Source organism: Parambassis ranga, chromosome 10 (assembly GCF_900634625.1).
Source record: "Parambassis ranga chromosome 10, fParRan2.1, whole genome shotgun sequence".
Taxonomy (NCBI): domain Eukaryota; kingdom Metazoa; phylum Chordata; class Actinopteri; family Ambassidae; genus Parambassis; species Parambassis ranga.
The window spans coordinates 6260937-6276058 of NC_041031.1; positions in this window are offsets into that span (position 1 = coordinate 6260937).

The following is a 15122-nucleotide window of genomic DNA, read 5'->3' on the forward strand; positions in this document are numbered from 1 at the left end:
CAATGCCAGTCAGTGTCATGTATTACAGAATAAACAACACAGACGGGACTATGACACAAGTCATTACTGGAGAGAAAAAACAAATGGAAAGCCATGCTTAAATGGTTAAAAAATGGTTTCAAGTTTTCATTTGACTTGCATGCAAGTGCATATAAAAACTGGACTGTGACCTCAGTGTCCCTCTCTTAGCAGGAGAACATCTAGGAAGATGTCAGCGAACATCTCTCACTGTCTTTCTGTGGTTTTAGTAAAGTCACTGAATGAGTTTTTTATACAAAAACAGAGCGGTGATATTTGTAAAATGTAATTAAAACCATATGGCTGATGGTTGTGAGCTGCAAAAGCTGACTTCACTTGCATTTCATGAAACCCAGTTCATCTGGGTTTGGTGTAAGACTCATTTATGATTCTGATTGGCTGCATCAGCAGCAGGGAGGATTATATCTAGAAACCACAAGTGTTATAGTCCAGCAGGAAACATATGTTCACAGTAGATCCACAGAAATGTTTGATCAGAGACAATATTTACATTATTAACCCTTTCCACCCCAAACCTATTTTTTAAGGGCATCAGCTTGAAAATGGCATGCCCAAAATGAATAGAGTATATCTCAGCAACTGATGATGATTGATAATTAATTTGCATAGTGTTGAAGTTATGTTTGATGTGTGTAAATATGACTTCTATGTGTTTGTAGTAGAGTTTCTCCTGTTTAATTTGATATGCAATATGATTATGTTTTTACATGGTGAGTACAGTGTTTTATGGCTTTTATTGATGGGTGCATGCAAAAGCCCCCGAAATGAGGGCTGTGGGGTTGACAGGGTTAAAAGTCCATTTTAATATTTAATAAGACCACACAATAATGCTGCTGTCACAATGACTTTCCCGATGCTACCAAATACTTTCACAACTAGGACACAACCTGTCTAAAAATCACATCGTTATCTACGCATTTAATACAGTTTAAAGTAGTATGTTGCTGCTCCTGATGATCAACACAATCTGGTGTAAACTGACAATGTGTTGTTGGACACAGCGTGATGTTCTTCCAAACACCTCCAGGCGAGCCGCCCCGCCGATGACGGTGGGACAGAACATCTCTCTTTTTCACCTCACCTTTACTTCCTCCCCCCTAGTGTCTGTCTGAAGACACACGGGTTATCAAAACATGATACAACAGCTTTTAGATTTCCGCCTGAGGCTTTAAGCAGGCAGGGAGGTCACGGCTGCAGAAAGAGACAGGAAAGCACTCTGCGCTCTAAAAACACACAGCCGACAGAGCTGCTAAAATGGCTCTGTTGTTATGTCTGGCAAAGCTGCATGCAAAATGTCACTTTGCAAATACGATACGGGAGAGCGCGGTGTGCGCAGGACGTCCACTAAGATGATTACTCAGCTGCCATTTAGGAACATGGAGGAGGAAAACTTTTTTACAGGTACAGACAACGCTCAACAAAAATGATATATGTTTTAATTCAAATACTGTGTGACAGTGGTAAAACATCCAAAGGAAGTCTCAGGTGACTCAGGCGATCAACAGGTGGCGCTGACACTTGTGCATTTAAAACATAACAATATCTGTTTGTCACCTGCCTTCCCCTCTGTGTATCTCCTCTGTGGTCATGAATATTAAATAATACATAGGTGGCAGAGGAGAGGCCAACAGTTGTCAACATGCCCTCTGCTACGGCCACACAAAGCTTGAAAAATGACACACTTCAACAGAGCGTTTGTGACCCAAATTGCAGTGTTGTTTGGGAAGTCTTTCAAACTTTGTAAAAAATGACATTAACTTCTGTCACTCACTGCCATTATAAAGAGAGAGAGAGAGAGAGAGAGAGAGAGGGGAATGTTGCCAGGAGTGCTTCACATCTAGGAAAAGACCTCTATTTGCTAAGCATGATAAAACGCACCCAACATTATCAACAAATCAATAATTTATGTTTTAATTATGAAGGAACTGTCCCCATCAAAACATAAATTAGGATCCTGATAAATTACTAAATAAAAATTTAAACTTGCTAAGACTGTCATGGTTTCAGCCAGGTCTTTTATTTTGTAGTTTATTTTCTGTTTATAGTAGTTTTAGTTTTACTAGTCACTTCCTGTTTTATTTTGAAACTCGATCTTCCCCTTGTGTTTCAGTTCTGTTTACTTCCCCTTCCTCATGTGTGCTCCCTTCCCCCTCCTGTGATTACCTGCTCCGCCCTAATGTGCTTCACCTGTGTCCAATTGTCTTCCCGCCCTCCTGTGTATAAAGCCTGTGTGTTTCCTGCCCCTTGTTGCCAGTTCGTCTTGTGAGTCTTCCATGCGACACAGCCGTCCAAGTAGCCTTTCTGCCTTTCTTGTGATTTTTCCCTACGTGTTCTCGAGTAAGTTTTGGATTCTTGTGTTTTTTCCCTACGTGTTTTCGAGTAAGTTTTGGATTCTCTTGTGTGTGACTTGGTTTGGATTTGACTACTGCTTTTTTGCCTTTGCCTTTTGGATACCTCTGCCACGTTGACTGATCACCTGTGTACCGAACCCTGGCCTATATTAAAGGAACTGAGTTTGTTTTCACCTCCGGCTAAGTCTGCGTTTGTGTCCGCCATCTCACAACCCCTGACAAAGACAACATGACAGACCACACTGTCCCAATGCAAAAAAATAATTCAGTTCAGCTGATATTTGGATTTTATTTTCTTTTGACAAAATTGCAAAAATGGCTTTAAATCAGACACACAAACAGAAGTCACATTATCAGTAGAAAACTGTGTTATATAATATTGATAGCTGCCTCAATGTGTTGTGTTATTGGGGTCATGTTTTTCTGTAGCAGTCTAGAAGGACTAAGTGGTGTTTTCTGCCAATTTCCAAGACTTTGAGACACCTTTCTATAAAGGTATATTTTTAGAAATATCAAAAATGCTTGATCTCTGAACTTTCCAATGAAAACATGTTCTAAAGTAAAAGAGTAATTCAATGTAGAAGCATCACTGTTTAGTATTGAATTTCTCTGATTTTAAAACCAAAGGCTTTAGTTTTTGTGAGGTGACCCTTACTGTACTTTCTTCAATCAGATTATCACATTTTCAGTCAGGAAGATTAAATAAGTGGACGGAAAAAACTTACTTTACTTCATCTTAGTCAACTGCAAAATCACAACAAGCCAGGATTATTTCCACAAAAAATAAACTATTAAGACTTCATGAGTCCTACAGGCTTTGTCAAACATAAACTGTTTCCTGAAGGGTTTTATTAGCTTTATATGTTTTACACTCGACAACTCAGAATGTTGTTTAGATATCTAAAGTATGTGTAAAAGATACCTGGCAAAGTTACAATATATTCTGTTACCCACACTAAACTTTATGTTGCCTTTAAATGGGTTCAATTTCCTCCACAGCCCTGTATGTAAAACCTTCTATTACAGGGGCTGCCTTCCTTTGATAGCATGCCTTGACATGCCCGTTCCCATGGAAACAAACTCGGAGCCACCATGTGCTTGACTCATGGGGAGGTGAAATGGCTTGCCATCAATTTGAGGTTGGTTGGCCTTTTGTGGGAACCCCACTGGCCCTCCTCCCTGTGTCACCGTGTACAGGGCAGTGTGCACCTCCTGCCTTTAGCTGAAGGAAGTGGGTGGTTCTATCCAGGTGCCAAAACTTTCTCATCTTCTAGACAATTTGCTCTGCTGGCTATCTGATGCTTTTTCTCAACCACCTCCATCTGAGACAAAAACATTTACTGTTACTATACATCTGTGGAGGATTGCCTTACAAAAGACGTTAAATAGATAACTGCCTGTAAAATTGGTCTGTGGTGGTCTGCCCTTGGGTTAACAGACTGCGCGGGCAACACCACAAAAAGCCCAAACAAAAAACAATTTTAGAGCCATTGTTTAGCATCTGATTCCACAAACCACGGGCATTACTCTGCTGCTCTAACAGCCTACTCTCTTCTCAGAAGGCTTTTCACAAGATTGTGGAACATGGCTACAGGGATTTGCTCCCATTCAGCTAGAATTAACAAGGTCAAGCAGTGATGCAGGGTGATAAGGTCTGCCTCGCAGTCAGCTTTTTTCTTTAGGTGTTAGATGGGGTCGAGGTCAGAGCCAAGCGATTCCTTTTTATGAATAGTAAATTATTTATTGCACCAAGTTTTACCACTCGCAACAGCTTTCGCCACTCTTTCTGCCGACGAGCCGAGGAGTACTGTACTTTAATATGAACCATTATGAGGCTCAAGTACACTCCTCACCATTGGCGACAAACACAGAGAAGATCATGTTACACCGCTGAGAAGAAGATATGTAAGCACCATGCAAAGAAAACAACACTTACTTATTGCTGGAGAATTTCAGATGCAATGCAATGGATGCTAGGAAGTGTAATATCTTATTAATAGGTTTTAACAAAGTAAAGTAGTAAAGTATTCCGGTTGCATATCATGCAATGCCACAAAAATAGCACACCACTTTGGGCACATTATACATGCCTTGTCTAAACAATTTAATTTCCTTTGAGTCAATTTAGGTGCTTAGAATGACACACAAAAGAACATGCAGAAGAACTACTTCTCCTCAGATTTGTAGCAGTTGTGTCACCATAACAACAGCAAGCTATGGATATTGTGCAGACATGTACACAAGAGTAATGTGATATATATATAATGATATTGTTGCATTTAATGTTTCAGTAACTCTTATTTTGTTTTTGGTGGAACTTTACCAAAATTACCTTGAGTGAAAATTAGTTTTCTGCATTCTCTAACTGAATAGTTCATGTGTCAGGGATACCTTTCAAGCTATTACTGCCTGTCAGACTTTGGTGTGTAGGCCGGTGATTTTTAGAGTGTTGGACATTACAAAAGAGAGTTACATAAGAGAACTTACTGGGTGGCACAGCGGGAGCAGCGTGTGGCGTCTGTAGCTGGGAGAACTGTGGCAGCCTCCCTGCTGATAAGAATTATTATTGGTTATTGTCTTACTTATTAACAGAAGTGGCTCCAGCTCAGACTTCACATGGCCTGGAGTTAAAGTGAAGTCGGAACACGCAGATAGCTGTATCCCCATCAGCTGGATATTGCACTACAGGTGGACCAAGTGGACTGTGTTGGAATAAAGAAGGCCCACACTTACACTACATTCCACTCTGAGGAAGGTCAGGTCTATAAAGATCTCTTGGTGCGCTACTATATATCATGTTATTGTACTCTGGAAGCCTAAGACAACAGCCAACCAAACCTTTAGAGTGTGGGTGACTATGACATGAGTCAGAACCTTTCCACATTGTCAAGGTTATACCTGAAACTTATTCGTCATCACATTTGATGCTACTGTTTTATTCAGGTTTGTAAGGCCTACCAAATAAAATGGATGATACCATAATTCACTGGTCATTATACAGCATATGCTGAAACAGGACAACCGCAGCAATTATGTATGGTGTAGCTTTACACCAGCCCAAACCAAACCAAAAGTGGTAACTACTTTTGAGTACTTGAAACTAGGTTTTTCTGCCCTTAAGTCCAAGTCATTTGATTGAGTATCTGCTGATACCGAGTCCCTATCCGATACTTTTCTCGAAAGGCTCTCGAATGGCAGGTCACTCATTGCGATCATTTATGTTATCTTGGCTGTGTACAAGCCAGAGCGTCATCATATGCTGTGCATTAACTTTGACAGCCCATATATCTGAGACCTGATCAGGAGGTAACGTCCAATTCCGATCGAGTCTGAAACCACAGAATCGGGCCCAATTTCCGATCACATGACCAGATCTGGACATTCCTACTTAACACTAGGGATGTCCCGATCAGGTTTTTCTACCTTCGGGTCCGAGTCTGAGTTATTTGATCGAGTCCTGATCCGATACTTTTATTGCAAGCAAAACTGTGTGTGTGTTTGTGCTGACTGTTCATCACAGCCATATCGACTGCGCATTTCCACATATGCGCTGCCTCGCCAAACTGCCCATAGCGCATGCCAACAGCCTATACATACTTTGGCCATTCCAAACTGGGTAATCGAGGGCTCGAACCCAGGACCTCTCGCACCAAAGGCAAAGGATGCTGTGCAGGAGGTGTCAACTTTGACAGCCCTAAATATATATATATATCCAAGACTTGATCAGGATGTAACATCCGATTCCGATGGAGTCAGAAACCACAGAATCGGGCCCAATTTCCGATCACATGATCGGATCTGGACATTCCTACTTGAAACCCTGTGCAGAGGTGGATCTACTTTGGAGACACACACCTGCAACTACAGCAGGAAACTTTTTACTTACTATGTGAGTCAGTGAAAACTAATTTTACATTTTTGCATCTGCATGACTAATTAGAGAATATTTCACACATACTGCATCTCTTTCTGCTTATAATCTCTCTAACTCCTCCTGATTCCCACAAATTCAGTGTACTCTTAATTTCTGCACATCACACACATTCCCTCCCTATCAACCACATTGCTTATCAGACAGGTGTATGGATCTGATTTGACAGCTGGCATTAACACAACCACTGACCCTAAAAGTTTTCTACCTCTCATGCATTTCTATTCTACTCTTTCACCCTGACTTTCTGTAGAGGGCTGTCCATCAATAGCTCTGACTTTTAACATCTGTTTTAGAACCAAACCATGTGGAAAAACACTTTCTGAGGAGATTTAGTTGACACACAGTAGTGTGTTCAAAGACTTAAGAGTTCAAACTCATTTTCTCCAGCATTAGCTGCTAAATATCTACTATAAAGACAGTTGCTACATTTTACCCCAGGCTCCAAAATGGATCCAATATTGGAAGAAATTTAGATAGAACTATCTAAATCTGCTTTTATATTGGTGTTTTTTTTATTTAAATCATAACAATGTGCTGTTGCAGAGGTTGCATTCAAGAACACCAATTGGCCATAAAGCATGCAATGTATGTTTACTACATTAATATTTGATCTAGTGTGAACTCTTTCAACAACAAAGGCAACACACGTGGCACGATAGACATGTACTGTATCAAAAAAATTAAAGTGATCTTAAATGTGTGCAGGAAAATTCCAGCCAGCAAAAAAAAAAAAACTGGTGCAGTTGCACTTGATGCCTGAGGGTCAGGAACAGCAGCTATAGAGACTAATAGTCAACGGATGACTCAGTGAACCCATTCATCGAAACACTGCGAGTGCATTCTGTGAGCAGTTTTGACACTGTACAGCTCATCATATTGCGATGCATGCCCTACACATGTGCAAAGAGCCAGGCCATGCTGAAAATAGCACCAGCAGAAAAATGGTGGAGTGCATTTGTGTGTCACCATCTTACTATATGTGATAGCTTTGTTGTGCAGCGTGCTGTGATGACATGAAGTGGCTACACACAGCTATTCGGACAGATCTTATGCGATGTTGTTTTATAATAGCCGACGACGTTTATTCAAGTCACATTAGCTGCTAAAATATTTTTGATAATATTTGACAGCTGACAGTTGAGGTTTGTCATCGCTTGAAGAAAAGCTTACTGAAATTAACACATTCATTCAATTATTAACATATTACTCATTAATTATAAGTCATTTGTGCATTGCTATTTTTTAAGTCATGTCATTAATAATAAAGGATTTTCCAAGTGAGACTAAGACAAACAAGGTGGCATACTAATGACCCTTAACGACATCAAAGTCGGATTCGGATGGCCTTAGGAGCTCCACCTAACATAACAATATCTCATCTTACAAACATTTATTTCTTCTGCCCTCTCATTCCTTCCCTCTGCATGGGTTCAGTGCACACCGAGCAAATATCTAGATATTGCATGATGAAACTCAGTTTTTCTGTGTAATAGCAGAACTGTGTGTATTACAGAGCAGAGGGTGTTGCATGCCAAAGACCTTGCATGTTGTGGCTAACAGGGCATGCATGAGTGAATGAGCTGTTGTGTTGGAGCTTTTAGAGCCAGACTCTTTAAGTTTAGGCTGGCCTGAATAATTTGAGTTTTCTTTTTCCCTTGTTGTAAATAATGTCTTTCTGTATCCAGGTGTATTTTGTCATCAAGGGATATATAGTGACAGATGTATTTGTCAAGTAAGTAATGACAAAATATCATTTGTACATAAGGTTGTTGTTACTTTTCCATCACTGTGAAGGTATGTACATTGCATAGAATGTAGAATGTAGAATTATGGCAGCGTTACCAGACACAATAATCAGTCATACTATTCATACAAAAGACTTTTTTTTCCTCCATCAGGAGGATTGGATTTCTCTCGTACTATATGTAGCATCAGTTAAGTCCAGATGATGCACACTTCAGTCTGTCAAACTTTACTGAAGAGTTATCCCGGATTGACACAGGCCGTGTAACAGATGCGGTGTATTTTGGTTGCGTCGACATCTATTCCCACCAGACGCATTTCTGAAGCCTAGCACATCCTGCCTGTTTACCTGATGGTTAATGTCCTCTCTACATGTATCAGGCTGGGTTACAGAGTGAAACCTCCATCTACACACATATACAGGGTGGTCCCTGTTGAAATCCTGTTGAAAACATATTATATGAGTGTTGAAAAAGGGTTTAAACTAGTGTTGTTCTGTACACATAACACATATTTCTGAAAGACTCTGAGGAGTCTATATAGTATGCTTTATTGTCTTTGTCCTTCAATCAGGCAAACTGACACCACTGCCTGGGAACAGCTGTGGCACAGGCACCAGGAGGTATCACCACTTGGCCACACTGTGTATTGAAGTCAAAACTAGCAGCTAACAGCCGATGTAAAATGCTATTGGGTGGACAGTTTAACATCCATCTCAGTGTCCTTTTTCCTCTTGATAATGTTATGTCTCCCTTGAGTGCACTCTGGAAGCCTCAGACAATGGCCCATTGAACCATCAGAGGTTTTAAGATACTTGTTTTTCCCACATTGGGACTGACAGTGTGGCAAGCTACACATTTTAAATGAGAAGGAATTGTCCTATAGCACTAGTTGTGAAAAAAAAATAATTTCAAACAAAAACCTAAGCACAGTTTTTTCTGACTTACCAAACCCACACCACCTAAAAAACTTTTTTATTTCTTTTGTTATAGATGTCTATACAATGATACGCATCCTCAGCCCTGATCTCGCCTTGTGAAAATGTCCTGGTGGAGCTATGTTGCGGTGTGTGGCAGTCTACCCATTGATAGCCAACTGAGATCAATGACATCACTGTTAGACTGACTCAAGAGACCTTGATATGATGCATGGGCCTCTCTGTGTGCGCTTGTGTACGTTTATAGCAGTGTGTGCGTGCAGGTCCATGCAGAGGCTAATTCATAATGATGACAGGAAATATTCCATCATATCTTCACACTCAGTCATCTTTACCAAACAGCAGGGAGGAGAGCGAGGGGCCGGCGGGGAGAGATGGGAGAGAGGCAGAGCGACGGTAGATTGAAAGAGCTGAAGGTAGATGGAGACAAAGACGGACAGGGATGGAAACTGGAAGATGAAGCGCACATGGGGAGATGAGACAAGCATGCTAATTCAACTCTATCACAACTGTGTCTTGAGGAATAATGAGCACATTTATATTGTGCCAGTCATGTTACGCCAATAACCACAGTACATTTATTATTTGTCATTTCTCCACAGGCAGACAGTCTAATCCAAAAGTAAGCATTTTCTGTACTTATATGAGGTTTGATTCATTTAATTTATGATTAAGTGACTATTACTTTAGCTCATATGCTGACAGTACACAATTTAATATAACCCAAACTATAGTCCAACGAGTTTTAGACCTGCTACATAGATATACATTTTTCAATAAATCTGCCACTGATAAGCCACCATATTAGGTCTGTATGACTGTATCATACAGATAATGAGACTCACTTTGCTCATCAGACAGGTCATAGCATGTATTTACCTCAGAATATAGTTTGAACCTGCAACTTTTTTCTTAAGGCAATGTTTTAAATGATATATTTGCTTTTCTTACCTGGCAACATTGATGTCAAAGTGATAATAATAATGATAATGGACAAAAGCACAATTGATATGCAATGTTAAAGTATACATTGATTTTGGATATTTGATATTAGCCTATATGGTTATCAATTTCCCAATACAAAGAATAACTTCAAAATCTCTATGCACAATGCTCATGATTTTAGCATCTGACACCAAGAAAGCAAATAAATAAATTGCCAAATGACTGTGGCCTCTACACAAGGTTTGATGCATGATGTATAGAGCATTTATAGTGAGAATGTTCTTATTTTGTCCTTAATGCTCTAAAACTATAGGGTAACAATCAAACAATGACATACTATAACACCCCAATTAAAAACATTTAATGCAAAAAAGTGAAAAGTTGAGATATTACAAACCAAATAGTTGAGAAATCTGTAGATATAATCTAAATGAAGCATTTGAGCGATATCCCAGATAATTAAATGAATGAAAAGTAGATTGAAATAATCATTACTTAGTTTCATTTTAAGCAATGTAAAAGGCTTTATTTTTAGCATCAACACTTTCCACAGTGTAATACACCAGCCAATCTCAGTTCTACGTCATCCTTGGAGCTTTTTGGTTATCACAAAAAAAAGTAGAAACGAGGTTATTCTGATAGGTGTCTCCTTTCTCTCTGTGGCATAGACCTCGAAGCTCAGTGTTGAGTTTCTGCAACACTGTGGTAGAGGTGGTTGTGTGTTCTAGGCATGACTGACTGAGGGACGACTCCTGGCAGAGCCCGGATATGGTAGAGAGGTTTGATCTGTTAGTGTGAGCGGATGTTTGAGCTGCAGTGCTTGCTGTTTCATGGTTGACTCTGACCCAAGATAAGGGATTACAAGATGGTTGAACGGATGAAGGAAAAGAGATGTCAACATAATTAGAATTACAAATGTGACCCTGTTGCCTTTGTTCAGATAGGTTGAATTTTGAGCAGTGTGACAAATGCCTGCATGGCCGATAAAGCCATTTCTGTTCCATTCTTTGTTAAGTTTTGATGTTCAAAGGAACGGAAGGCCAGAAGGGCCAAAATGGAAGATGCTATTTAGCAGTTAAGTGCTAAGTTAAGACAGAATCTCCTTTATTGTTTGCTTTGGGCAATGATACAATGTCAATGCTCAGAACATGCTCCGAACACAGCACAGTGTGACATTATACAGTGGGTATAAAGTACTCAGACCCCCTTACATTTTTCAGTCTTTGTTATATTGCAGCCATTTACTAAAATCATTTAAGTTTTTCCCTCATCAAAGTACACACAGTGCCCCATACTGACAGAAAAACACAGACTTGTTGACATTTTTGCAGATGTATTAAAAATAAAAAGTGAAATATGTAATATATAAGTATTCGGAGCCTTTGCTGTGACTCTCATATTGAACTCAGGTGCGTCCATTTCTCCTGATCATCCTTCAGATGGTTCTACACCTTCATCTGAGTCCAGCTGTGTTTGATGATACTGATTGGACTTGATTAGGAAAGACACACACCTGTCTATAAAACACTATATAAGACCTATACATTTAAGGTGGTCTGAATACGTTCCATACCCACTGTATATGTGTGAGTCAGTCCTCACATACCTGTTGCACAACAACACAAAAAGCAATAGCTATTTTTTTTCTTGATTTGACTTGTCCAATTGGTTTCAGCTTCTCTGCTGGAGTGACAGACAGTGGAAAGCTGTAGGTGTGTTGCCTGTGCAGCGTTAATAATAGTGCTGTTGATTCACTATTAGTTTACATCTCATATGGTCACAGTATGGCACGGCATGGCTGCTAACCATGTGCGCTTGCTGTGATTTGTGCGGATCTTGGCAGGTATGTGGTGTTTTTGTGTGTTTGAGTGTGTGTGTGTGTGTGTATGTAAAGGAGTTGGAGTGGGATTGAATGTGTAATGCTTTATGCGCCTCAATTGATTTTCACATTGTTAATAATCCTTGCTCTGTTATTGTGCTATGAGTGTTGTAGGTTTTGGGTACATTAACATGTATTTTCCTGCTCATACTGTGATTTTAATCCTCTGTGCTCATTTCGCTGCAGTTAGGAGAACTCTGTGTGCGATTAGTAAGGGTTAAGCTAAGCAGTAGTTGCTCCTGAGTTTGGTTTGGTGGAGTAATCGGTTGCTAAAGTTCAAAGAATCTTTCTTGAGTAAATTTCAGGGTGTAGATTTAATTCATTTATTTTTTATTAAAACTTGGTGATCTTCAAGAGCCCAGACTCATTTAATTTACATGAGATTTACCCTTTTTACTATGAATTTATACTAATAAGACGTACTATCCCAGACAAAACCGATGAGTAAACCCTTTCAAGAAGCTGCTTACATTAGTGGAATATCTATGCTGCAGCAGGAGCAAAGCTTTGAAAAACATTTCATGTCTTCAAAGAAAGCCAAGAACGACATTCACACTGCATGCACATGCGTCAGTCCTGTGCTCGTCTGCACGTCGCCTGATGTACAGTGAAGCAGGAAAATACTCATTTAGGTCACAGGCAGTGAACAAAAGTTCCCACCATCCTTGTTATGGTCAGTCATGCAGTAATTCAGATTCAATCTCCTATATTGATATGATTCATCCCAATTATGAAGCATATTGATTGGGTAACATGACAGGGGATTTGTCAAGATGTGACACTACAAAGGCACACACACACACACAGAATGCTCTCTTACATATTGGGGTAATGTAAACCACATACTATTTGTCTTTTGTGTCACTTTAGAATCTAGCAACACACTCCTTTAAGCAGTGATGTTCATTCATCTGACATTTACAGGTAAAACCTCATCTAATGGAGTAACGTGAATTTTTGCCAACTAAAGGTGGGGACACACTACATGATTTTTTACCCAACTTTACCCACGATTTCCTGTTGGGCAAAGTCTGCACCAGTCTGCACTAGTTTAGGAAAGTCATCATGTGTAGTTGGCACACAAATCTCTTAGTGTGTGAGGGGGGGTGAAGATGTGTAAGGGGAACAGACCCGGCCTCATCAAGTCAGTCAAAAAATGTTTGAATTTTGTATGCAGACGGGTAGTATGAACTGATCACCAACCCAACTGCAAACACATGTTGTTAACAGCTAATTAAAGAGAGAGAAGATGACAGGAAGTCGTGGGAATATCAAAATAACGATCGACTCCTCCACGACTTGATCCAAACCGGTTCTTCTCCTTCCTGACTTTTTTTTTCCAGAGCAGCTGTACAGACAATAGCAGCAACCCTATTGTTGTCAGGTTGTTAACCTCCACTTCTTCATTTGTCTTCCTTTTTCTTCTTCTTCTCTGAGTTTCTTGGCGGTTTGCAAATTGCCACATTACTGCCTCCAGCTGGTATGTTTGTTTGTAAACTGTTGTTGTTGGCATGGCGAGAGCCATACCCAAAGTAGTTGGGCCGTTTGCTTCATTTACAGCATCCACAATACACTTGCTAATCGGACGAAACATTTCTGTCTCTGGAATAGTGACAAAAAGCTCCTCTAAGTCAGCTTTGTATCAGTTATTGAGATAATTACCTTTGCTGTTAATCAGGCAAAGAATTTGCAAATATGTCTACCATTCACACAGCCTGTCTTATAATGTCACACTGTGCTGTGTGTAGTTGTTGTGAGCTCTACATTGTATCATTGCCCAAAGGAAACAATAAAGCAGTTTCTTTCTTAACTTTCTTGTAAATAAGAAAAAAGATCAACTGCTAAATAGCATCTTCCATTTTGGCCCCTTTGGCTTTCTGTTCCTTTGAACATCAAAATGTAACAAAGAATGGAACAGAAATGTATTTCTTTAAACATTTGTTTTAAAGGTTGTTGTCAATGTGCATTTTTGTGTTGACTAATGAAATTCAGCAACAGTTTACTTTATGTTTACCGGAATGATTTATTCCCTTTCTCTGTATAAATAGAAATTCGTGACATACACACGGATTGTTAACACTGAATTACGTGGCACTGACATGAAAAGTAGTGAAATTACGTGCAGGCACCACAGAAAACTGTCTCCATAGAAAGTCAATGCGGGGCATTTTCGTAGAGACACCACGGTTTTTTTATTACGTGTGGACACCACAGACATGAGCTCCAATAGAAATGAATGAGCCGATTTGATTACAGTCATGTCGCTCTGACAATTCACACATTTCTCATTCGTGTAACTGTTGTATTTTATTAGATCATCTGAAGTATTTTGACGTGGCTGTAGATCTAAGTTGCAGAGTAGATGCCTTGGACTGAAATCAGACTGGCTGCAGGGACGGAGGCCGTGGTGTCCCTACAAAAATGCCCCGCATTGACTTTCTATGGAGACAGTTTTCCGTGGTGCCTGCACGTAATTTCACTACTTTTTGTGATGGTACCACGTAATTCAGTGTTAGCAATCCGTGTGTATGTCATGTATTTCTGTGAGATCAGGTTGGTATAAACGTGTGTGTGCGTGTGTTTGTGCATGCCTGTGCACGCGTGTGTTTGAGCAGCTCAACCCAGCATGGAAGGAGGGGTCAGCAACCATGGACTCTGCTATCTCTGCAGCTTGTCAAGCATGGTGTTGGATACATATTTCACAGGTGAACACTCAAACACACACACACACACAGGGAGGTTTCAGGGGATTGTGGAGGGAGAGAGAGAAAAGGGAAACAAGAGTCCTTATGTAAAAATCCACAAATGACTTTTTCTCCTTCTCTCTTTCAGTAATCGACAGTATGTTGGGGTGAGAATCCCCAGGCAGTTACTAGCCAGTTCTGCATGGCTGCCTTTCAATTGGAATACCATTGCAGTCAAACCACCCACACACACACATTGATATAACATACACATCACGGCAAACGCGTCTGCAGTGGCGGTAATGTAGAAACACATGCACTCGGGCATAATGTATGCGCACACCTACACAGCCCCCACACCCCCTAACAGACGGGTCGAGAGGCTCATCATCATTTTCTATCCTCTCCCCGCTCCTCCTCTCTTAGTGTCAACAGTCTTACTACAGTCGTCTCTCTCTGTCAGTCATCCTCTCTCTCATTCTGTCTTTTTAATGTCAGCAGTAACATCACAACTCCCCCCCCACCTTATACTTCCCCTCCGGACAAGCGGCAGATGAGATTGGGTCGTCGTGATTTGTTTCACCCGCTTCCTGCTGACAGACCGGGTTTG